The sequence below is a fragment of the Leptidea sinapis genome, chromosome Z (genome assembly GCF_905404315.1).
Source record: "Leptidea sinapis chromosome Z, ilLepSina1.1, whole genome shotgun sequence".
Taxonomy (NCBI): domain Eukaryota; kingdom Metazoa; phylum Arthropoda; class Insecta; order Lepidoptera; family Pieridae; genus Leptidea; species Leptidea sinapis.
Genome location: NC_066312.1, coordinates 30200068 through 30227059, shown reverse-complemented (window position 1 = coordinate 30227059; position 26992 = coordinate 30200068). Strand labels below are relative to the sequence as shown.

Below are 26992 nucleotides of genomic sequence, written 5' to 3'. Positions count from 1 at the left end.
AATAATGTAAGTATATCGTATTAAATATATAGTTGTTTTGCATCCATGGTACAGGCAATGCCTAGTTTCGGGCAAGATAATCTGTTTAAAAGTGAATCAATATCTTATTGTGTTGAATATAGAAATAATACGTATTAATTAAATATTTATTCTTTATATTTCACACTAAATTCATGCCGAATACAAAATTAATATTGTATTGCTTAAAAAAATTGCATTACAATTTAATCTAGATTCTAGAAGGAGGTTAGAAACAAATTCTGAATGCTCCAAAGTTTACGAGGCAACTAGCATAGCTGGAAAACTATGAACGAGTTACACGCTGCATGAGTTTCAATTCAGTAATAAAAGCGAGGCTGTACGGACTGCGCGCCTTTGCCTCCGTAACCGCGTAAACATTTACGTCGACTTTTAAAAGTTTTAAAATTGGAACTTATTAAAAACAAACATTCGTGAAGTGTAGCAGAGTTTTTTTTTTGGAAGAGCCCTAAAGTAATATAGAATTGAATATTTTAAGACTATTTTACGTTCCCGCCGGCTGTAATTTAACAGGTAGGCCTGTGTTTACCTTTTTATTTAAAGGAAAAATATACTTAGTAAGAAAAATATATATATTAATATCACAGAAATACTTAACTTATTTTATACTAATAACAATTACGTAAGTTATTTTTAGTTTGTAATTAAAATATACATGACAAATAAACATGAATATGAATATTACAATCGTTAATTTGGGCTTACCAAAAAAATTTTACGAAATTAGAAACTTAAAATTATTGCGGTCACGTATCTACTTAGTTTGTTTTTTTTTGCGGGCAAAGGAAATAAAAAATAATTTTTTGCGGGCAAAGGATTATTTTTTATTTACGTATTTTAAAATATTTTATAGGTCATGGAAAAGGATTCTTAATTTATTACCGCTCCAAGGAATAAAATATATTACATATTAGTTTCATTTTTTTAATATTAATTGTTAAATATGTATATATATGCATTAAATTCATTTTGATGACATTACAAAAAATGAATTAATATTAATTTTATATATAGAATATGTTAGGAATTACTATCTACAGATTAGTACATAGTTAATTGGCGCTAATTTAGAAGTTAATACGTCTAATTTGTTACATACTAATTCATTTCTTTGTAAAACATTACATTTCTAAATCCTGATTAGAAATTTCATTAATTCTATAATTTCATAATTACAATTATTACCTACAGTGCTAATAAATAATTTTCCTTGTCCACAGAGCACGAAAAGTTATTAAAATAATAATAATAATATATTTTTATATCATCTCCACTCTACATCTAGCAAATGTATCATAGAGTAGGAAATTTAAATATTTTAGTTAAACGATGGATAATAAACGATTATTAGCTCCTACCGGTTGGTGCGAACGGTCCATAGTTGCATAAAATATTGTAACCATGAGATATAATACAACTAATTTATAATAATTTATCAAACCATTGTATATTAATACATTTAAAATAAACTATTATGACAAAGGAACATGATCTTATAATAATACTAGCTGACCCAGCAAACGTTGTATTGTCGATATTAAAATCGCGATACAAAAGTAACTGTTTATCGTAGATGGATGAAATTTGAAGTTATTTGTATTTTTTAATTTTGAATCATAATCAAACAAATTTAAAAAAATGTAAATAAAAGTAAAAAAAAAAAATTGGCGTGGACCATCCCTAACATTTAGGGGGATGAAAAATAGATGTTGTCTGATTCTCAGACCTACCCAATATGCACTCAAAATTTCATGAGAATCGCTCAAGCCGTTTTGAAGGAGTTTAACTACAAACACCGCTACATGAGAATTTTATATATTAGATAATCGCTAAAAAATTATTATAAATACAAAAGTAGCTCGTAGCTTAGTACAAAGTCTGAGGAATTAATAAAAAAAAAATCAAGTCAAATAATCAAAATAAGTAGTCCCAAAAAACTTCACAAAAAAGAGGAATCGAAGCGGAGAAAGAAATATTCTGTTTAATTAACCATTAATTAACAAATGCATTCATTGATAGAACTTCATAAAACTCTACTAGCTCTACATTCTAACACGCGACGAGGTTATATTTCAAGAACCTTGAATCAGTGCATGTAATATTTATATATCTGTTTGTTGATTATGTATATAGAGATAGCTTGATAGCCATAAGTACATTAAACACTTTACAAGAGACACATTTACTGATGTTTCGGTCGAGGTCTTCGAAATGAAAACTCACTCGAACCTTATATACGAGTTTGAAATTTCTAGAGACTTGAGGGTAGTTGAAATTTTTTTCGGATATATAATAAGAATTAAAGAGAAAATCAAGAACCTGGTGAGTATTCCTAATGTTTATTAGGTTTTACTTAAATCGCGGAAAAAGATTACACGCACATATTTTTTTTTGTAAATTAATCGTTAAACAAATTTCATTTTACATTGTTGAAAAGTAATCTCGTCTCTTATCAAGTTAGCTTAGTAGTAAGAACAATAATATAGAGTCGAACAATGTGAAATTTCAATCAAGCAATGCAACAATTTGTAAACAACGAGACGGTATTAGCACTCTTTGTACAACTCGTAAGAGTTATGCATTTGATTATGCAAGATATCCACTAGGAGCGAAGAATTATATTTCAATTAATAATCATCCAACTCATTCGTATTTGCTTCGTTTGTTTGGTTTTCAAGAATATGAGGGGATTAATGGCGATGTAAAGTTACCCCAAGTTTAAAATTACTTCCTGTCATTTAACTCTGTAGTGGCTAACGGCCATTCCCAATATTTATATCTCTTACTTGAGATAAAAATCGTAACTATCGTTGACTTTTCTGTCCCAATAAACTTATCGACGGTAACTCACCTTATTCGTACACGCTCTGTCAATGGGACGACGTATAGCTTACTAGCGATAGAAGTTTGTATGGAAATAACAATTCACGCGTCCCAATATAAGGCTATAAGAATAACTTATCGGGTATATTGGGACAGCTTCAGATTATTGACAGTAGAAGGTAGTAATTTATCTCTATCTTTAGATAGTATATTGGGAACGGCCGTAAGACAAGCAAAAATAAATAATAGTTGAAAAAAATAAAAAACAAGCATTAATAGAAAACGAAACAAAAAATATATTTAATTTTTTTTAAATGACTCTACTTGTAACAATATCATATAAAATATTTATTAAAAATGATATAAGGCTTTCTTACAATTTAAATTTTTTTTTGTTAATCACACAAATTCTAAATAAGGATTACTTATTGATTTTTTAGTTTGTTTTTTATTACGCCGTTATTATGCGATGGAAGTTACTTCCGTCAAAAAAAATATGACTCAAGTCGCGTCAGAAATTTTACTCCAAAAACCGTTTCCATAATAAAAGTACATTGGCTTAAATAACAAGTGCGTTTAAAAACAAACATCATATATAATGTTTCTTAACATATCTCAAACAAATAATTTCTCGCCTAGATGTCTATCGACTTAAAGGATTACTTATCCCACAGACCAGGCAGGCTATGTTTCCAAAATCTTTACAAACGACATTTCGTCACTATTATTTTCATTTTGTGAAAATTATTTACAACTTCTAGCGCTTTTAAATATCCCCCTAGGCAGGATTAAAGGTTTAAAATATTAATGTCCTCATTCATAGTAGGTACTCAAATAATATTGTATAATACTTATGTATATACTTGTTCTTATATTATGTCACTGTTGTTGCTATATCGAAGAGGGACTCCTACTACAGACATTTCATGCTTAAAACGAGATGCTAACATTAATGTTGTATGTGTACTTAAACCCATGAAGTTCTATAGGTACACATATCATTCCCAGTCTGATAGCGGGACGGCAAAAGTGTGCTTAAAGACAATGTAAGCACACTTCTCTCCTTAGTCGTGTGTCAACTGTCACTCTGCGAGTCGGGTTTCTCAATTTAAGATGACGTGTAACCCAAACTGAATATTTGTTGTACTTTGCTGCTCATTGATCGATAGTATTTTAAACAACTGGAGTAAATGCGGCAATGTATAGATATAACAGTAGAAGAATATTATGGTGTAATTTATGGCATGTTTCTTAATTCGGCTTAATGTGGGTAAAACGTCATTAATAACATAACTCTAGTTACGGAGACATTGCTGTCACAGTTTAATGACAAGATCTTATCTACCCATAGTTATGTCCAATATAGCTATAGTTGAATGGTTTATGTCGATAGGTTATTGAAATGTAAGTAAGCGTGAAAGGATAGATTTGTCTACCTCTAGTAAGTTGAACTAAGGATAGATAGGTTATTTAATATGGCCTTCAAGCAATAAACATAGAATACCATTCGACTGACGGGAACCAACTGGAACTCTATTACTAAGTTTACTCTCCGTCCGTCTCTACATCTGCCTCAGAGTATGTGTTTCATTGCCGCTCTAACAAAAACCTTTTTTTTATGTGTGTTAGAAAAGCATATTTTTTTTATTTAAATCGGCATTACTAACGGTTCATCGGTGGTGGTACTGACTAGTTTTATTGAGCTAATTATAAATTGACAATTTTAGTACTTAAAATAAACTTTTTTGTTTAGTTTTCTATGACACCTTTAGTGATAATACAGTATCTGTACATTATAATAAGTTTTCAATGCTTAAAGAAATTAATGTTTATTATTGTCTACTTCTTCTTGTGCCTCTGCACTACTGGAGGTTGGCCGTCAGCTCTGCGAATTTTTGCGGTCATGCGCCAAGCGAAATACTATTTCTACGCTAGCGATCTTCGTCCATTCCCGGGTATAACGCAACCAGGACGTTATTCTTCTTTGCTCTCTATTTGCCCTCTACTTTGCCCATTATTATAAGTTGGTAATTAATAAATTATATTATATACCTGAGCGCACACTCATCGAAGTCGATCTCACACAGTGTGCCGGTAAAGGTGAGCGGACACCCGCAGGTGACAGTTGAGGTCGTCGATGCAGGATGTGATGTTCTGGTCGAGGCAGTGGTCAATGTCGGTCTTATAGTTTTTGCCACGATAACCTGCGAACAAATATACATTAAAATATCTATTAAATTAAACGTTTATACAGATATGAGCTCTAACAATATTGATAATAGACATAGGCCTTTGGCCTATTCTGAGTCGGTAGTAGTGTATAATAATAATAAAGACATGGGGTGGTCTCTGCTACGAGGAATACCGTGTTGTTAAGCGAACCTCTGAATAAATCCAAAAGTGCCGATGATTATATAGTAACGTCAATAATAATAATCATCATCGTCTTCACCCCCCGCCCTGTCAAGCCGCGCACTATGAGCGCAAATCCGTAGTGCGAGACAGGACATGACCGTGAATTCACTTACACTCACCCTGATGAAGGTTCTCCGAATGATCAAAAAGTAGTCTGTACCAAAATGAGCTGTGAGCTAATTATGTCTCACGAAATTCTTAATAATTAAAAAGTACGTAAATGTATGCATGGCATTCCGACTTCATTTCCTATACATATATTAAATAATATCGATGAGCATATTTTAAAGCACAACCAAAAAATTCAGGTTCCCAGATTGAGAACACATATTACATACACATACATTCGATCTTCCTCTCAAAAATGTAATACTCTGTTTCCTGTACCGCTCTTATCTACCCAATGACATGCAAAGATCAAACGTCTTACAGATCAATTCACTATGCAAGCAGAACTCTGCTCAATATTTGGACTATAACTATTTTATGCGATCTATCTAAACCGCACTTTTGAATATATAACTTAGTTTGATAAGTTAACTTGTTTTAGCTCTAAAAATTATACAAACCTTATCAACTCTATTTTCGATCGTAGATCTGATAAATAAATCTAAGTATTTATACTATTTCAACGATATTATTTTTATTGTATTATGTGCTACAATATATTGTAATGGGGCAATGCAACCGATAAATACCATAATTGTGTTGCAGAAGAGGGCTATTTGAGGTAGGTATTTATATGCAAAGTTCTAAAGAATGATTAAGAGAAAAATTTAAAGAAGATTTAAACATTTAAACTGATCGCTCTCGAAACTGTCTTAACCATAATGTTAACACCAGGAACAAATATAAACTTGTTATGCCCCCTACTCGGTTAAGTGGAGATAATAAGACTTTTGTTGGGAGATGTATATGCTATTATTACATTATTATTACAGAGTTTGTTCAAAACAAATGTGTTATGAAATTCAAAGGAATATCTAAAAAAAACTACGATTAAAAACCCACGTTAAAAACTAAAAAGTATTAAATAACATAATAAGGAATTAATTATTTTGTTTAGGGCTTGGCGCTGACTTCAAATCAATCAATAGGTACATCCAAAAAATAGTATTTTAATCATATTAAAGGTTTTAGGTTTGCAGCTGATAAGAGGTGTATTAAGTTATATTATTACTATTAGTTTTTGAAGCCGATTTTTTGAAACGTAGTTTTTTTTACTTTTTAGTGTCTGTAATAGGTTGTTCTGTAAACTACGCTATCTATCTAGCTAGCTATCTACATAGGCCAGGCCTACGTTGGTGCTAAGGTTCCGCGCGCCTTAAACAATATAGATCCAATTAAAGGGGATCGGAAAATTAATCGACTCGGTAAAAATGCTGTTTGAAACTCTATTTCGCGTTCTTGAGAGCTAATGAGATATCGTGAAGAACGTTTGTTAGCTTTGAATAACAGTAGCCTAATAGCTACTTATATTTAATAAACCTGAATGATAACTCCTAAAAAAGCCGAACACACAGTAAAATTACATTGTCCACGTAAATATGAATGTTCATAAAAGGAAATCTACTGGGCCAAACAATGTGAAATAAAAAAAAACGAATTACGTAAATCGGTTCATAAATCTCAGCGTAATCGGTGTACATACATAAACAATACCGATCGAATTCAGAACCTCCTCCTTTATTGAAGTCGGTTAAAAAGACTTTTGTGTAGTAAAGGTTAAACCTACCCTCAAAAGTACATGCACAGCGCACATAAATATGTATTCACATCAAATTATCTCCATAGGTTTGTAATAAGTGCTGCTTATAATGTTATAGCATCTAGGCCGAAAGAAATCTAGCCATTGTTAATGATTTCCTCTATAAATAAGCACCGTAACTCTACATCGAGTTGACAATCGAGTAACGATACCATTAGCGCGTGTTTCTAATGTCACTACCGTTAATGATAGCTGCGAACATACTTTTTCATGTTCCATTTCCGATGAGGAAAATTACGGAGAGCGCATTATGATTACGTCCTCATCGACCTTCTGATAAACAAGCTCGGTTTTTATATTTCGTCCGCGGTATATTCATAGCAATTATTTAGATCATATAAACTAACAGTCATATAGACTACAGCCTATATGACTGTTCTGTCAATGGAAAAAGCAATATGGTGAGAGAATTCGGGAAAAATGCAGTCTAAAGTGTCTAACGGCCGTTCCCAATATACTATCTACAGATAGAGATAAATTACTACCTTCTACTGTCAGCAATTAGCTGTCAATAATCTGAAGCTGTCCCAATATAATAAGCTATTTGGCTTCATATGTCGAGCTACGAAAGAATTCAAGTCACGAAATAGTTTACTGTTACTCCATTAGTAGCTAATCCTGAGCCAACTCCAGTACGCCTCTATTGTAGACGGTCACCTCAATATAATACATATACTGATATGCTTGAGTCTATTCAAAGGCGTCTTCTACGCGTATTGACGATTAGGTTTGGTCTAAAAAGGGAGCTGAATACATATGAGGAAAGGCTATCTCACTTCAAGTTACTGAGCCTCGAGAGTCGTCGCGAATTGCATGGCCTAACGACTTTATACAAAATACTCGATGGCACAATTTCTACAACCCTCTTGTCGGATATTCATCTAAGAGTTCCCAATCGGTCTTCAAGACATGAACAGCCTTTTACCATTCCGTGCTATCAATTGATGAAAGCAGCAAGAAAATCGTTGCTGTAGTTTTTGAGTTTATCGCGAACAGACAGACAGACAGACGCGGCGGAGGACTTTGTTTTATGATATGTAGGGAATCAAGCGTAGAGACGACCTGACAGCCCGATGATAAATAATGTAAGCGTTAGGTAGTTTATATACAAAATACTAAGGAGTTAATTTCGAGCGTGGCTGACTGTTTACGACTTGTCACTTAAAATCAGTTACATTAACAATAGATTCGCTTTCATTTTCTCTATATATACGCTATATATATACGCTAGCAAATTGTAAGTCTGTGATATAGAAATATATTGGTTTACGATTATAATATTCGTCAATCAAGTGTTGCGCGTGCAAAAGCAAACTCGTGAAATAATAATTCGTGACTAATTGTTACCAAAATCACGCACCAATTCAATAACAAAACAAATAAATAATAATAAAGACAATTAAATATTGCAAGCTATTTGTTAGCTTATTACTTCCCAGGTCACATTATCTTTACCTGACGTCGATGACCTAAAACCTATCAATAGGTAGCACATATAGATAATAGTATTTTATTAATATTAAAGGTAAAGGTTTGCATAATACACCCGTATTAAATTAAACTTTTAGTTATTTTATACTTTTCGGTGCTTGATGTCGGTTTTTTTAAACGCATTTTTTATAATGTTTTAAAAATTATTAATCTTCGTTTAATATGGAACACAGCAAAGCAGGTTAAATGCAATGTTATTACGAAACATTACCAATTGTACTTTAATAGTCGAATGCTCGAATTCCCAGAGGGTTAAAAGTCCAAATGTTATAGTTTACAAACATCTGAAAAAATTAACCATATAATTGAAGATTTTATTATAAATAACCTTAGGTAATTTGAGGATAGAGCTTGAGATAGAGATGAAAACAGACCAGGTTTATTACTTTAGTGTGCGTGACAAGCTACGTATTACATCGCGATATATATGTCACTTTGTGTTAGTGTAAGTTCATTGCTCAAAATAGAGGTTACCTGTCAACCTCAATATATTTCGACGTTTTCACAGCTGTCACCACTGGCCTGTATAAATACCACTGGAGAGGCTGTTCCATAATATGTTTGACAGCAATTTTTTTGTGCATATTTGAAGCGCCATTCGCGAGCGTCCAGAGAACTAATTTTGACGTATAATAAATACACATGGCGCAGAATTTGCATTTTGAATTAATTTCGTTCGGTTTCCGTATTATTTATACTTCAAGAATCAACGTAATAAAGTACACAATTTTTTTGTAAATAGTTTCCCACCATCTATCGATGTTTGCTGAGGTTCTCGTCACTAGTTTTAGTACCGCAGACTCTCGCCAAAATGGCGAATATCAAACAGGCACAAAAGCACTTTGACAGCCGCCAGTCCGGTGTATAGTAGAGATCAGTAGCTGTCACAATAAATGAGCTAAGTAAATAACCTAAACATTACACAATTCGTTTGTTACCACCCAAATAGATTGATGTATATTTCACGTTTGACAATTTGGCAAGTCCGCGTCATAGATTACGTAAAAAGCCTAAAATGGGCATTACGTTGATTTGAATTGCTTTGTTTGCGGTCAATAATTTTGGTAATCATAATCCGATTGCTATTATTATAAAGCGTGAAATTTTGCCATTACAAAATAAAATAAACAAGTGCTCTGACCTTATCATTTCTGTCTGTGCGTATTGTTATATTATCTTGTTATGTATGTATTCATTAGACGCAATCATAAAAGATAGGAGAACTGCTTTAGATAGCTCTAATGTGTTCTATATGTTCAAGAAGATAATGATACGACTGAGATGAATATGAACATAGTTATATCACCTTTTACAATTTTTTCTCATATTTGACACTACCAAATTAACAACGATGTATGTATGTACTTTTGCAAAATGATCCCTGAAAAGATTTGTTGAAAAAACGTTGGTGTCGTAAATGTTACTATAACAATAATAGCATAAATAATTTTCTTAATGCCCGAGGGCGGTCGCTCCATTCCCAATCTGTGGTATGATTAAGAAAGTCATTTATCTTATAGTACCTTTACTACACAAACGTTTTTTAACAATTATTTTGTATTTCGTAATACTTTTGTTTTTAACATTTTCTGGGATCATGTTGGAAAAGCATATACATCGCCCCACAAAAGCCTTACTAACTCGATTTAGCCGAGTAGTAGGCATTATAAGCTTATGTCTGTTCCTGGTGTTCACATTATGGTTATGACAGTCTACATACATTACATTATCAAGAATATATTTAGAAGCAACAGTCAAGATTTTACTTTCTTTAATTTTTTTCTTTCAATGATTGTTTAGGACCAAGATTACAAATAGCGCGGAATTGCAGAATTCTGCAGCACAAATATTGTATTAATATCAGCAGCGTTGCCCAAATAATATGCCATAGGACATAATACTATGAAAATAACTAAAGAGAACTAATCGCGCCATATCTTTGTCAGTTAATTGTCTTTTTAACCGCGTATGCTGCAGAACTAAGTCTGTTCGCCATTCCTTCAATATGGGGCCCCATTGTTATTTGGAATCCAGAGTAATGCCAACAAATATAGCTAATTCCGTCGGTTTTATTGGGTTTTATCACCTCTCCGTTTAACAAATCACTTATCGCATCTACATTTTTTAATTTTATATGGTAAATTTTATATATTTCATTTTCTTGATGCAGTGCCGCTCAGTATTTTTGAAAAGCCAAAATTCTGCGCGGCACGGCTCATCATTTTGAGACATCAGATGTTAAATATCATTAGCTGTATTTGTATAGTTTTTGCGTAAATTACATTTTTATTTATTAATCTTTATTAGAAAAGTTTTTTTTTTAATTATCTTACTACAATTGTTTTTACCACTTTAATTATTTTCCACAAACAATTGCTCATAATTATTTTCCTCCATTTGGTTATCTATAAATATCGCTCACTTTGTTTAGGATATCAATTGCGTGTTATAATCATTAATGTTATGCGTAACGGTCATTTTCGTTTGCATTTTCTATTTAGTTTCGTTTCCTTCACCTTTCCAAGCGTGACGTCACAAGTGTTCTTACGGTCGTTTTCAATAATGTATCTCTAGTTGCGGATATATGCTATCAACGCTTAATGACAATATCTTATCTATCCATAGTTATGTCATGATATATAGATATGTCAGATTATATTTATGTCAAAAGGTTATTGAAAATGGCCGTTAGACGATTTAAAATGTCATTTACGGCTGAATTCAATATTCGCTGGGTAATATCTTAATACTCGTATATATAAATCCAGTGTCCTGATGTTTGTTCCCAGTGAACTCCTATACTAATGAAGGGAGTTTAATAGGTGCTTCATGGAGTGCAGTTTAGTCCAACTTGAGAGATAGGATAGTTTTTATTTCGATTTGGTACCCATAATTAAATTAATTAAATTAATTTGCACTCAAAGGAATCTTTTAAGAATAACTACAAAAAGCTATTATTGCAAGAGCAAAAACTAAATTAAATACATCGACTGTAGTGAGGATGGGTATCATAATGGATATATTTTATCTATATAATATTAAATTACTCATGCATTTTTTATATATATTTTTATTATATACTTGTCTAGCTAGTGGGGATGTACGTAAATGCGTGTATACGCATCACTACTTGATATAAATATTTTCTTTTCAGATTTATAAATTTATTAAATTCTGAGCTTTGTTTATTAGATAGAGGATACGATAAATATTTAAATATTATAATTATTTGTTTCACTCATTACTGCCAAAATAGCTTTCACGGAAAAAAAAATATAGGAAGTTCATAATATCAGTGTTAGGAAAAAACGTCCTAACGTTTGCTGAGAACTTTTCTTTTTGCGAATCGCGCTGCTGCCTGGTTTGTTATCATTCTACATAGTTAGTTTTAAAGCATTAATATCTCTTTCTTTATTGTTTTTTAAACATTTGTATTGTTATTTTTCTTTTCTTTATACAATGTTAATTGTCATATCTATTGTGCTTGTAAAAAATTTGGTGGCAGTTTTTCGCAAATAAAAAATTTATTATTATTATTATTATTATTATTATTATTATTAATTATTTTTATTTTCCAGTATTTGTTTTGGACATATTTTCTATGAGATAATTTATTGATGCACGGTTTAACAGTTCTGCTGTGAAACAATTTCATCATAACAACAACATATTTTACGATATAATTCTAATATACTATAATATAATATGGTTGTTTATTTTCATAAATATATTTCAACAATTGCGTATTAAAGTAAGTTAAATTAATTTTCATCCATTGTGATATAAAAATCTTTTTCAATTTCTTCTCAGATCTTTTTCAGTTGAGAGCACTTTAGATTAGAACATTAAAAAAAGGATAAAAGTAATTATCTCTACATTATCTTATCATCATATTCCTTTTTTAACCGACTTCAAAAAAGGAGGAGGTTCTCAATTCGTCGGTATGTTTTTTTTGAAGTGAAAACTTCTTGAAGAGCGCTGTTTACTATATTTTTAGGGTTTTCTATGAGACAGCTCTCTCTCTCGGCTATGTATGCCTGAGACCTATAGAGCCTACCGACTTTGCTCATACTTGGCTGTTGTTTGACAGATTGGGTTGTCGTTAGCTTATGCTCAGCATAATTGCAGCTGTAAAATGACTATAAAAAAAACAAAGATTTTACTAAGCTTACGCTCAGATAAGTTTCACCATGAAATCGCTAAAATAGCACATAATTGAAACCATTTCTAAACGGTTTATATATTTTTCTGTCTTCAGAGTATAATTAGTAAGAAGATAATTCATTTTATTTACATTTATATCTTTAATTGACATTCCGAAAAAAATAACCAAAGTACCCCTAACTTTTACAGTTGGAGCCATGTTAAACATATAATCTAGATAAAAATTGTATTGTTTGTAATAAATTAAAAATGCTTCTAATTCTAACAATGGCGATGTTGAGCGAGAGAGGTAACCTAGCTCCGCTCAATTTCTCAAGACCGTTGGCTCGGTCCCTAGCCTTAAGTAAATTCTGAGCAAAATCTAAGTACGCTGCCGTATGCATGAAAGGAAAGCCAGACAGGCTGGCGCCGTAACGCGTTCCGTTACGACGGTTTACACCCCATAAGAAGTTATCACTTCAAAATACGTCATAATTCAGATACAGAAATCATTCACGTGTGTTTCAATCACACATTTTTTATGACGCGATTTGCCCAGTAATTTCACAAGCTACGGCTTACTCCTGACCTAAACACACTAATGCTTACACATTACTGCTTCACGGTAGAAAAAGGCGCCGTTGCAATACCCATAATTTTTAATTTATAGAAGAGCTGGCAAAAATCTAAAGCGTACAATGAAGTGTTTCCGTCTTTATCAGAGTCGTCCACCGTAACTAATTGTCCAATCAGAGCAACGTTCATTAGAAGAACGCATGCAATCTCGTATCTTAAATTAACTACGGGTTTTAAGAAACACACTGAAACGAATGAATTGTCTACCGGCTCTCGATATCAGAGTCCTGCTCGATTCTAAACTAATCGAAATCGAACTGCTTGGTAATTAGTTTTATAACGATAATGTAACATGTATGCTAATCTTATTGGAGTCCGTAAATATTTTCAATTACTGAATCTACCATATGTTCAGAAAAAGTAGCTCGCGAGAAGAACATACACATATATATGTATATATATATATAACTCAACGGCCACTCTTCTTAATCAAATAAAGTATATTATTGTAATATACATAGCAAATTATTTGGTGGATACCAATATGTGATTCGTGTTCCAAGCTAAAAGCGTTTTAAAAATCAAATATTTTATCAGAAGTAATAAAAAATAAACTGTATGAATATGAATTTTCGTACATATTGGAAGCATCAATATTCAGAGTTTGAGTTCATTGTTTGTGTAAGGATGCTCCGACATACAGACATTATGTAGTTTGATTGTACGTGAAAGAACTTTACCTAATTCCTACAGTGTAGACTGTAGAGGAACTCCAAACATCTAGATTACAATATAGATTTATAGTTACCTAGATGTGTGGCATAATCTATATAGTATACTAGCTGACCCAACAGACGTTCTTCTGTATATAATAAATAAAATACTGTTTTTTATGGATTTATCAACAATATTTCATAACACATGCTCCTTGTTTTTATAATAAAATTGTTTCACAGCAAAACTGTCAATCAGTGCGTTAATAAATTCTCTCACAGAAAATATGTTCATACAAAACAAATATTGGATTTAAAAAAAATTATGGGTCCCAAATCGAAATTAAAACTATCCTATCTCTCAAGTTGGACTAAACTGAAAGAAAGACTAAAATTCGTTTATTAGTTTAGGAGTCCATCGCGAAAAAACAACGTGACACGTAATTTATTTAATTTAAGGCTAGGTTAGTTTAATTAAGTTTGTGTCTACACAACCAACTAGAATGCAGCTTTGTTTATAAATAAATCGCCAGATTCCCTGCAACTTTTTTTCATAAAGAAATCGCCAGGGCTGCTAATAATCGATCGTCTTTGTATATTTTTGATAATCAGCGGTTTATTCATGAAAAAAACCTTAATGCGAAAGTATGTAGAACCGTTCATTCTCACTACGGTGCCCCCAGTTCCAAACTCATCCACCACGTACTAATGTGTTTTCGGTTTGGTCGGTAAAGTTGGCAGTTCTTGTGAATCCTCTGGTTTTATAAAGGAATATGGACCGTAACTTGTGATCGCTCGTTTGTCCTCCTCTCTCATATAAAAAATATTCCTTAAGAGATACAGTACAGTGATTTCGATGACTTTAGCATAGCGTTTGACATCAAAACAGAATCTTGTATGTATTTGACATAGAGTAAGCTATGTCGTCGAATTAGAAATTTAGATTACAATGAATTCTTAGATTCTACGAAATCAGAATTGAATACTTTATTATTTTCAGAATCTTAAGTTACAAAGATTAAAAGCACCTGAATGTCACGTGTTTGGAAAACTGTCAGAGCCAATCAGAACAAACAACTTGTTAATTGAGTGTTCATAATGATAATGAATGTTTCGCTAACAAATAATGTAAACGCACTTTACCTAAAGTAAAAATGTTATCTGATGCTGTATAGGCTCTATCCACATACGTATTATCTTATTGAGCTGATAAAGAATCAATCAGATGGTTATCTTTGGATTACGATAATTTGCTAGCTAGTTTAAAAGGTCCAAAAATGTCCATCAAAGCTAGAGCAAGTACCGTTTTTAATACTCTTTTATTACCTTCATACGTATGTTAGTATGTAACGGAATCTATGAACATGATTTTGACCCCCTTCAAAACGTCGGATTAACTCGAAATTTGGCATACATATTAAGGACCGATGACAATTGAATATTTTAAACAGCTTGATCCGTTATCATTACTAGGATAAGCTGGATTAGCGGTTTTTTGTTTCCCTGAGACCCGGAGTGTCTGCGTCAAGCGTTAGTATTGTGGAAGAGCTGTCAAAATCGGGAGCTAATGCTGCTTCAAATAACGATTCTAACTATTGCATGCAATTAAAACAGACAAGATTGACAAGACATCTATAAATGCACAACGTTAATGTTCAAGTTTTCACTTTAGCTGGCACTCAATTTTTGATAGAATTGTAATTTAAATCATATTCATCATCATTTTTGGTTGACTCTTTATTTGTTTAACTAATTATGTTTAAATTGTTCTACATTGCAATGTTTATTACACTTGTAAATAACACCTACAAATTCATGTCTTATTACTTACTAAAACAATAATTGTGGTGATTGTCATGTGATGTTGGTGAACTATGTGAACAAATTAATAAATAAAGTAATTGAATGGGTGTAAATAAAATTATTTAAAATTGAAATTAAAAAATATAAGAACACATCTACCATAATGTGTGTAATGAATAGTAATATATCCTTTACGCTCTCTTATACGTGTAAAAATGGTTTTACGCCGAGGATAATGTTCTTACTTAGCTCAGAACTTAAATTTGCCTCAAGGAAAACATTGCACATTGTTTAATATTTTTATATTATGATGTCTATAGTGTTACGTAAATGGTAGTTTTAGTAATACTTAATGCCTTAACCTCATGCATATATAGTTATTATATGCACCTACGTAGTCCGCTAGCATTTTAATATATTTCTATAGTTGTTGATTCTTTTATTTTATAGTCAAACATTTTTAAATTTCTTCAGCGACAATTCTGTCTCTTTGCCCTCAGTTTAAATTCTTCAGTAAATATATAAACAGATAATAAACTTAATTTCGTCACCAATGATTCACAAAAACAATACTTTTCAAAGAAGCGTGTACACATTTCTCGTTCAGATATTTGCGAATTTTCAATTAAACATTATGTTCGACATTCCTCGGGTTATAAGTTGCTAATCCGGAAGTTGCCATAGATTATATCCCGTCATTTATCAATTACGTTCCCCGAATTCTCATGGGAACATGTAGGAGAATTAAAGTGTCGAACACATTCAACAATGCATCCAGCGGAGTTTAGTAATGTAATTTTTATCAAGACAAGGTATTATCGACTAAACTGAATTGGGACGCACATTAATGTCATTTTCCTACAGTCATAATAAACAAGTAGGTCGAAATTCACTTGCACATACATTATCCTAAGTTACTATTTTTTATTTTATTAGACACTGACCAATTGTCATACAATGTTTTTCATGCAAATATAAACCCTAAAATTTTTATGATTTTAAAAGAATTATGACAATCTGGGTCATGAAACATTTTTTCGCCGATTGTACATATTTAATAAATGAGGTTAGTTATAATATCTTTATTTATATAAATGTTTTCATAGTAAAATATGCTCTCAGAAATACGATATCTTTTTAAATTAAAAGTAGGGCAGGGATATCACTTAACGACAGTTGTTCGTGAAATTACCAATTTACGAACAACCTTTTGGACAAATAGGATGTAAATACTACGTAGTACGTAATAAGAGGCGTAGACTCGTTAAATCAAATATTTGAATTAACGGGTAAAAAAAAAATAATTTTCAATATACTCCTTCTTTGTATTATAGTTGTAATTAAGTCGTTTGTAAAATAGTGATCATTCAGTTATAATAATTCAATTCATTCATAAAAGTATGCAATTTTTAATGAATGTTTTCACGTAAATATATTGTCCGTACACAGACTTAACAAACAGCCAATTTTTTTTCTTTTATCTATGCTTCATGCTATGTAAAATAACCGAATCTGAAACCTTTTAAATTCATTTCTTTTATTGGTACCAAAAGTATTACATGATAAAATGGATCGGGACAAGCTGTGAAATGAGCTTCCCTGTCGGTGTCCTTTCGCCGCGACCCGTTCTCGACTCTCCCCTCCTCACGACTCAAGCACATCTCACCTATATGTAGTAACAAACCTATCATGGATGACACCGACTCCAAAAATTACAATAATCCTAACTAGAATTAGATTGTATAAAAATTCGCTATTATTTTTATACCTTTTAGTGCACATTATATAAATTTTTTTGGATTAGTGTTTTTGAAGTCGGTTGTTTTTTATTATTTTTATTTTATCATTTTTAATGCATTTGAAGTACACTAACTAACAATTTGTCTCAATATGTGTAGATATACTAAATTTTTCAAAGCAGCAATGAACGTAAGTGCTTTGCAATATGATTACAGACAGTTAGAAATTCTGCCACAGATCGCATCCTTATTGTAAGTCGTTAAGGAGTCCCATAGATCATCATATTCGACTACGACAATTACTTGACCATAACTATGTTATGGTAGATGACTTAAATATCCGGATAGCATAAAAAAGATTCGGCCGAGTATCGTTAATTTTGTCCTAAGAATTGAAGAGTTAAGTAGAACCTAACCAAACTCTCACCAAACTATTTTTGAAGTATATATATCTTTTCCAATAAAAAAAGAATCATCGAAATCGGTTGGCACGATATTGAGTTATTCGTAAATTTATCATCCACTTTGCTATACGTATGTATAGTAAACTTAAGGCTTTTATGGTTTCCTCATGGATGCCATTGTCATATCTGGACCTACCACCACCAGCTTTCAAATAAAAAAAGAATTATCAAAATCAATTCACCCAGTCGAAAGTTTTGAGGTAACAAACATAAAAATAAACATACCGACGAATTTTATCCTCCCTTTTTGAAGTCGGTTAGTAAAAAGGATGTAAATAAAAGATGTGGGTGTATGTGTGATACAACGTGCGTGTATGACTGTGCTTGTGTGAGTTTATTTGAGAATGTGTATTGAGTATGCAAGTATATTCTATAATATATAGCTTTAAAAATTCGTAAAGAATAAAGTTCTAAAGACTTTATTGAGTATGTGTTTTGCTAAATTAAGAAAACATGTCGCCTTCATGTTTGGAAAATTATTTAGTCTGGAAGTACAGCTGTCTTGTTTGTCAGTCATATGACGAGGTCATTGGGAGACAATTGATACAGCGAGACATAGTAAATGATCCCGTTCGCTCGCTACTGTATGATAAAATTGCTTCAACGATTTGAAATATCGTTGCGATGAATAAATGATAACTTGTAGTCTATACATTTATAGATATATTAACAGACACAGCAAACGTTGTTTTGCCATGTAAATTAAGTAACGCCCGCTCATTGTATGATATGTAATGGAATGTTACCAGTGGGGGGTAACAACCATCCTTTGCACAGGATGCCGGCTAGAATATGGCATAAGGGTAATAGGTAAGCATTTCTGTGTTTCAGTCTGAAAGGCGTCGTAGCTAGTGAAATTACTGGGCAAATGGTACTTAACATCTTACGTCTCAAGGTGACGAGCGCAATTGTAGTGCCGCCAAATTTTTGGGTATTTCAAAAATCTTGAGCGGCACTGCATTTTATTGGGCAGCGCGTATCAATTACCATGAGCTGAACGCCCTGCTCGTCACGTCCCTTATTTTCATAAAAAAAATTCACGTTTGTTGAAAAAACCATAGTGTAATGGAGAAGGTATTAAATACAACCAATGAAAATAATATTATGATACCGCATAATTTAGTTAAGTTACGTTTAGGGGAACCTGTTGTACCGAGGTAAATTTAGATGTTTTTTTTGGCCAGGAGATTTTTTTTTTATTTATTTTACATTCACGAAATATAATATTCCTAATAAAATAAAAAGCTTTGTCTCATTAGAATAAAGTAACTATGAATATCATTTTGATTATGTTCACAATTTATCAGTGATTTTTTGTTAAATATTATTTTTAAACGAATAAAACGGTTTTAGTTAGGAATAGTAGTTATATTTCAAATTAATTACCCACAATTCCTAGGCATACCATAGTCCATAAATCGATTTTTTCATTTTAATTATTAAAACACTTGTAACTATGAAATATACATTTTTGATATATCGGTGGTGAATAATCAAATATTTTTGAGTACAGTTCGTCAAATAAAAATTGCAAGACAACGATATATTTTATACAATATACTTACTTAAACATACATAAATACATATAAACGTCCATGTCTCGGAAACAAACATCCATTTTCATCATATAAATGCTTGCACCTACCGGGATTCGAACCCGGGATCTCTAGCTTAGTAGGTAGGATCGCTAACCACTCGGCCCATACAGGTCATATAATTAGCTGAAATAATTAGCGAGGTCAGTAATTTTGAAGTACATAGACATTGTTAAGTAAAAGCATTCACGGAAACAATCTATGAACTAGCGTAACAAAAATTAATTGCTAATTTAACGGTTGAGTAGATAAGAATATTAGTTGGTTTAGATGTATAAGAATTTTCGCAGAGCTGTGGCTCAGGGAAATGCAATGTTTTTGAACAACAACTATAGTAGTTACATTACGTAACAGTTCTTTAATAAGAGGTCGCAGCTGTTGTCATTATCCGATTGTTTCGAATCCAGATTTTATGTCATTCGTCGTCGATTGATCTGTAGCTCAAAACGCTTATTGTTAAATTAAGGTTTTAAAAAAGCTCTAAAATTAAAAGTGAAACCAGTCCGTTTCATTACACCTGACATTTTATATAAACCCAAATTCATTGTAAATTTGCAAACCCGAACTTGTGCAACTCAAAAATGCCGGTTTGTCTGTAATTGGGTTTACACCATAAATAATACTTAAATTATTATTTTTATAGGCTAGAAGTTGGATATAATCTGTTGGCGGCCCAATAAATTAAATAACTAAACATTTTTATTTCTAATATTATATGAAATCATTTATTGAAAGCCAAAAATTATCATCCATTTATGCCTCAGACCTGAGAAGAACGGGTGCAAGAAACTCAGCGGACTTCTTCTGTTCTTAAATAAAATTTCAATAAAATAAATTTATAATATAAATAGCCTGATGGCGGTCGCTCCATTCCCAATCTGTGTTATCGTTAAGAAACTAATTTTTGACATAGTACCTTTAACCGCATAAACGTCTTTTAACTATTCTTTTAAATTTCGTAATACATTTGTTTTGAACATTTCCTGTGATCATGTTGTAAAAGCATATACATCGCCCCACACACTTACTAGCTCGACTGAGCCGAGTAGTAGGCATTATAAGTTTATGTTTGTGCCTGATTAACATTATTTTTATGACTGTTTCTAGAAAATTCACTTATCAATGTAGGCATCTACATATTATATACATCACATTATCAAGGATAAATTGAGAGGCAACAGTTAAAATGTTTATTTTTGAAATTTTTCTTTTAATCATTCTTTAGGACCTAGGTTATTAAAAGCGCCAATAGCCCTCTTCTGCAGCACAAAGATGGTGTTGCTATTGGTTGCATTCCGTCTGCAGTGATTGATTTTTGTGTTGAGAGAATTTCAATTTTTTACGCTTTTTATTAGTTTCTCCTGTACCTTTAATCATAACGTAATTGTAGATTTTAATTTGGATTCACTTTAAGACCGTAAGAACCAAGGACTGATAACAATGAAATTTTGTCTTAAACGACAGCCCAATACATCATTGGGTCCAAAACAAAGATAATGGGTCAAAGTTAAGGTAAAATTCGTGCAATAAAAGTAAATAATATTGGGATGGTTATACTGAATTTGTTTTTTTTATTTATATTTTCTACTTCGATAGAAACCTAGATACAATGCACGAGATATCTATTAGAGATTTTTTTAAGAAAGATGGAAAGAAAGCGTTTGAATGAAAAATATAATATTATAGTTTAGGAAAGAACAAAAAAACTCTTTTGAAAGTACAACAATGGTAAACTATATTGCTAGAGATGTTTCGAATTTATTTTTTTGAAAATATGGGACAAGACGAGCAGTAGCAGCTGGGACTAAATTGTGATTATTTTATAGCGACTGTACAAAATTGTATATTTTTATTGAAAAGAGCGCAAAAAAAAGAATGCTGGGAGAGTTTCTTGCGCCGCTTCTTCTCTCTCAGAGCGCTATTTGTTTCCGAAGCGGTAGTAGTATCTAGTAGTATAAGAAATGACATCAAAAAGAATTCTAAAGGAATCAATTTTGAGAAAAAAATAAATAAATGCCTTTATGCCTTTTAGTAGACGTTCAGCTGATGGTAATTGATACGCCCTGCCCAATTACAATGCAGTGGCGCTCAAGATTGTTGAAAAACCCCAATAATTCTGGGCGGCACTACAACTGCGCTCGTCATATTGAGACATAAAATGTTAAGTCTCATTTACCTAGTAATTTCACTAGCTACGGCGCCCTTCAGACCCAAACACAGTAATGCTTTCACATTACTGCTTCACGGCAGAAATAGGCGCTATTGTGGTACCCATAATCTAGCCGGCTTCCTGTGCAAAGTAGCCTCCCTCTGGTTAACTGGTTGGTTTTCTACTATTCGATTAAATTATTTATTGTAGTTGATTGACGTAAATCTCACACGATTATATGAATACAGGCAGACAAATAAGTGACGTATTAGTAAAGTGAGGTCCACGCACAGACTTCAAAATCCACCAATCAGAACTACTTTTTGCAAACTGACATCCAGTATACATTAATGTGACAAGATTCTAAATAAAATAGAACAACTTTTTACTGTTCAAAATACGAAACGGTAACAAAACAGAACAGTTTAATCTGATTATGTTAGACCATAATAGTCGAGACTGATTACGTAATGCTGGAGAAAGGTCAGCGTTCACTGAAAGTATCGATATCGTGGAACTGCGTTGCGTATGTTTTGCATAATGCTGTCCTTTTACAGCTCTCCGTACAATACAGATTGTATTATGTTAAATATAATTAACTTAACATTTTAAGCATAGGTGTAACACTGTTTAAACTCTTATAATAAATTTAAATATTATTTTTTTTAATTAGAAGGCTAAAACGGGGCAAATCTCTCATTTTACCTTAAATTATTTATGAGCTAAAAGTCAAAATAGTTTCCTCGAAGATAAAATGATAATAAGAATCCGGAGCGGCACTGCGTTGAGGGAAGGATGTTTTACTTAGCATCACATGAACATGAACATCTACCTCGCTTCGCAACTTTATCTCATTAAAAAAAACCTTTTATCCCTGTTTTGATTATAGGCCAAACCCTATTTTAGGACAATCTAGTTCCAGTTAGTTGACAGTTAATCCCAGACTTCATCCATAAGGCCATAGTACAAATAGGTACAGACTAGGTTCAGGATCTATTTGGACCTAGCTGGTCTTCGACTGTGTCATATTTCAAACATCTTCAAGATTGTTTTTGATGTATTGTAGGATGATTTCCGATTTCCAAACGCTTGGCTCACAATATATCGATAGTCCATGGGTCCAGTACATCGTGTACTTCGTGATTCCGGTCTTCATTTCAATGAACCGATTTTTTTAAACTTAGTCCAGGTCCTCTGAACAGTGGAACGTCTGACAACAAAGCGCTCCGACACATAACATTGGGTATAACCTTCTTGAAGAATAGTTACTATATAACCAATTTAAAATTTGTCACAAAAAAAAAACAACTTAAACCATTATCCATCAACATCAATTCATAAAATTACAAAAATCCTTTTTTATTTATTTATTGCACCATAATATCTAACCACAAGCTGCAAGCAACGCTCGAATCGAATACAATAGTTTTAAATAATTTTGACATTTGGGACAGTTTATTTTACTTTTTAATACGTAGACAATTGTTTCTAATTAATTGAATACATATAAAACTTGTTCCGGCCTTACAAATAAAATTGGCATAAAGTTATAACTAAGCATAAACCAATAATATGTAAAATGTTTACAAATAGACATTTTTCTTACGAATGATTTGTTCGGACGTATGTTTCCCGCGTTTATTTGCAAGGCAGCTTGTCATTAGGAAAACTTCAGAATTATCATTGTATTGACAGTGTTGTCAACGATAACGTAAACATTTTGCATTTTCTTTGTTTATCATCAGTTATAACTTTATACTAAGTTTATTTGTAAGGCCGCTATTGTTTAAGATTTCCATAGATATACAAAAATAGTTTTCGGTGCCCATTTTGTTGCACGAGTATTTATTTATATAGTTAGTTAACGACAACAGTGTTGCAACTGTTTTTGAAATGGTTTTTCCCATCTCAAATATGCCCAACGTACCTAACAAAATTTTCACTTCAATTAGTAACAAAACAGATATTTCTCATTATAGATAGTGAAACCACAGCCTGAAGATATTATTATGGATGGTAGGAATAATTACATTTAACATTTCACTGTTCCGCTCGTAAAGAGTAATTATTCCGTACAATAATATCTTTACTGGAATTTGTATCGGTTTTGTTACGAACACAATAATATGTTTCACATTGTTAAGGCGTGTTTTGTTTGATTTATCATGGTAATTGTTAGTCTAATCAATGTTTTACATATTTATATGTATATATAGATTTATTTTCAACTGAATAATGTGTCATGGCTGTAGTGCTTACATAATTTCGTTATCGTTTTATAGCTGTGTATAACAGTGTAGTCAGAATAAGATGTGTAATAAAAGATGTAGTTTTAAAATTTATATGTTAAGCGTATACAACCTATGAAAGGCCGGCAACGCTCCTGTAATTCCCCTAGTGACGTAAAAGAAGTATGGAACTGTTTAAAATTTGTAGGTTATGCCAGTTAAAATCTATTTAATACCACAGTGTCTGTAGACGAAGGTTTAAAAACAGTGTGTGTTGCCAGTGATGACTTAGGGTACGAAGACGTGGTCGCCAACTATCGAGCTGATGAAGAAAGCTCATGGTCGCTCAGAGGGCAATGGCTCTCCATTCTCAAAACTCCAAGCATAGCCCTCTGGCTATGCTTGGAGTTTCCCTCCGAGATCGAATCTAAAATCAAAATCACCTTAAATTTTTGAGTTTCAGTTCTAAATATGGGGAACCCCCAAAATTTATTGTATATTTTTCTATTTTTTTTTGAAAATGTTAATGCGGTTCACAGAATACATCTAATTACCAAGTTTCAACAGTATAATTCTCATAGTTTTGTTAAAAAGTGACTGTGACGTACACGGACGGACAGACAGACATGACGAACCTATAAGGGTTCCGCTATTTGCCATTTTGCTACGGAACCCTAAATTTCTACCAAAGCGTGTTGGATTGTTTTTTTTAAACTACTCTTATTATTATTTTATGCCCGATACCCGGTCTTAGTATCTTTGTGCCAAAGTCTATGGCGCGTTACTACGACATTATCATCCTTTTTTGTCTAAATAAGCAAAAATAAATGATGAATAATAATAAAACCAAAGTAAATAGGAGAAAATAGTTTATAATAATCATAAAATGCGAATAATATGATTATTTAATAAAAAAATGTATTAAATAGTTAATTTATTTGAAAGTTGTATTATTTCCGATAATATATTAATTAACTTGTTGCGTAACTATGTAGGAACTAACGTAAGGCATTATAACAAGGTATATATAAACATTTGATTGATCTTAACTACCATTATAAATTTTATAGTTTGCATAATATACTTAGGTACGACTGTGTTTGATACTCGTAGTCTACAAAGAATGACCACAGTTTCTTAAAACTACTATTGTTTGAAGTAATAACAGAATTGTAGTCTTATTTTAACAAAGGACCTTATATTGTAAATCTCTTATGGCCGTTCCTAATATTTAGTCTATCTCTTACTTGAGATAAAAATCGTAACTATCGTTGGCCCAATAAACTTATCGATGGAAACTCACCTTATCCGTACACGCTGTCTATCAATGGGACGACATATAGCTTACCAGCGGTAGAAGTTTCTATGGAAATTGCAATTCACATGTCGCAATATAAGGCGATAAGATTGACTTATCGGGTATATTGGGACAGCTTCAGATTATTGACAGCTACTTACTGACAGTAGGAGGTAGTAATTTATCTCTATCTGTAGATAGTATATTGGGAACGGCCGTTAGTTTGTATACGTCTAGATCGACTATGACAGCTGTGAAGACGTCGAAATAAATAGTGGCTCACAGTTAGCCTTTATTTGCAACAAACGCACGCACACTATAACAAAGTGACTGAAGTAATAAACCTTTTTTTGATGAAAATAAGGGACGAGACGAGCAGGACGTTTAGTTGATGGTAAAGGATACGCCCTGCCCTTTACAATGCAGTGCCCCTCAGGATTCTTGAAGAACCAAAATTCGAAAGATACTATAATTTCGCTCGTCGTTTGAGAGAGTCTCGTTTGCCCAGTAGTTTCACTAGCTAGGGCGCCCCTTTAGACTTAAACACAATACTGCATACACATTACTGCTTCACCGCAGAAAAGGCGCCGATGTGGTACCCATACTCTAGCCGGCATCCTGTGCCAAGGAGCCTCCCACTTTATTCGACACCATGAAGGAAGTCGTTGAATGTCGAACGAAAATCACACGACATGTACCTAACGGTAATGAGACTGCAAACCGTACTGACGCAACAGGCGAGCACGAGGGTGGTAAAGGGGGAATGGAATGTGGCTATGTCGTAGATGTTGTTTAAATAAAAATCCAATTAGGATCCAAAATATTTATCTCCACCGCGTGACCGAAAACCAGAAGCAATCGTATTTTATTTATTTACGACATACTGAATTGGACTGCAACTACATTAGAAGGCTCTCGTGTCTGTCCGTCACTCTTTACTATTTAGGTAACGGTAATAGGCCTAGAGCTGACCTATTCACGAGGTCATATGTTATTTAAGAAGCTGTTTTATGCATCCATCAGTACACCTTCCTTAAAGGCCGGCAACGCTCTTCTAATTCCTCTGGTGTTGCAAGAGAATGTGGGTGGCGGTGATCACTTAACACCAGGTGACACGTAGACTCATTTGTCCCCCTTTTTCCATAAAAAAAAATAGAATTTCATTGCTGTGAGATATTCTGATTCTTAAAGCCTTACTCAGGCAGGAAAGTAATCATGAGAGTTTTAGTTTTTGAAAGACATTTGTTTTTTTTTTTATGAAATTAAGCTTAAGTTCAGCTGATGGTAATTGATACGCCCTACCCATTACAATGCAGGCCAGGATTCTTGAAAAACCCAAAAATTCTGAGCGGCACTACAATTGCGCTCGTCACCTTGAGATATTAAGATGTTAAGTCTCATTTGCCCAGTAATTTCACTAGCTACGGTGCCCTTCAGACCGAAACACGGTAATATTTACATATTACTGCTTCACGGCAGAAATAGGCGTCGTTGTGGTACCCATAATCTAGCCGGCTTCCTGTGCAAAGGAGCCTCCCACTGGTGAATTACTAGTAGTATTAGTATTTGGATATCTTGTCCAAATGGGCTCAAACGTCAATCCTTTTACAAAATCTGTAACTTTGACTTGTTTTTTACTTACTGTGTTATTACTTATTAGCTACTTTTAAGTACTCGTAACATTCTAAGCAAAGCTAATTACTTCTTTAATTTTAACATCGTTAAGTTAGTAACTAATTTCAGTGTAAA

At 32.6% G+C, this 26992-nt stretch overlaps 1 protein-coding gene across 1 annotated transcript in view; it reads left to right on the top strand.

The window, feature by feature from the left end:
* The first annotated feature begins 356 nt into the window (after positions 1 to 356).
* The window catches only part of LOC126978629 (extracellular serine/threonine protein CG31145), a 135602-nt gene continuing 108966 nt past the window's right edge, over positions 357 to 26992 (top strand). Inside the window, exon 1 of the mRNA XM_050827615.1 lies at positions 357 to 552. The gene's annotated coding sequence lies outside the window, so the exon portion shown is untranslated. The remainder of the gene's footprint in view (positions 553 to 26992) is intronic.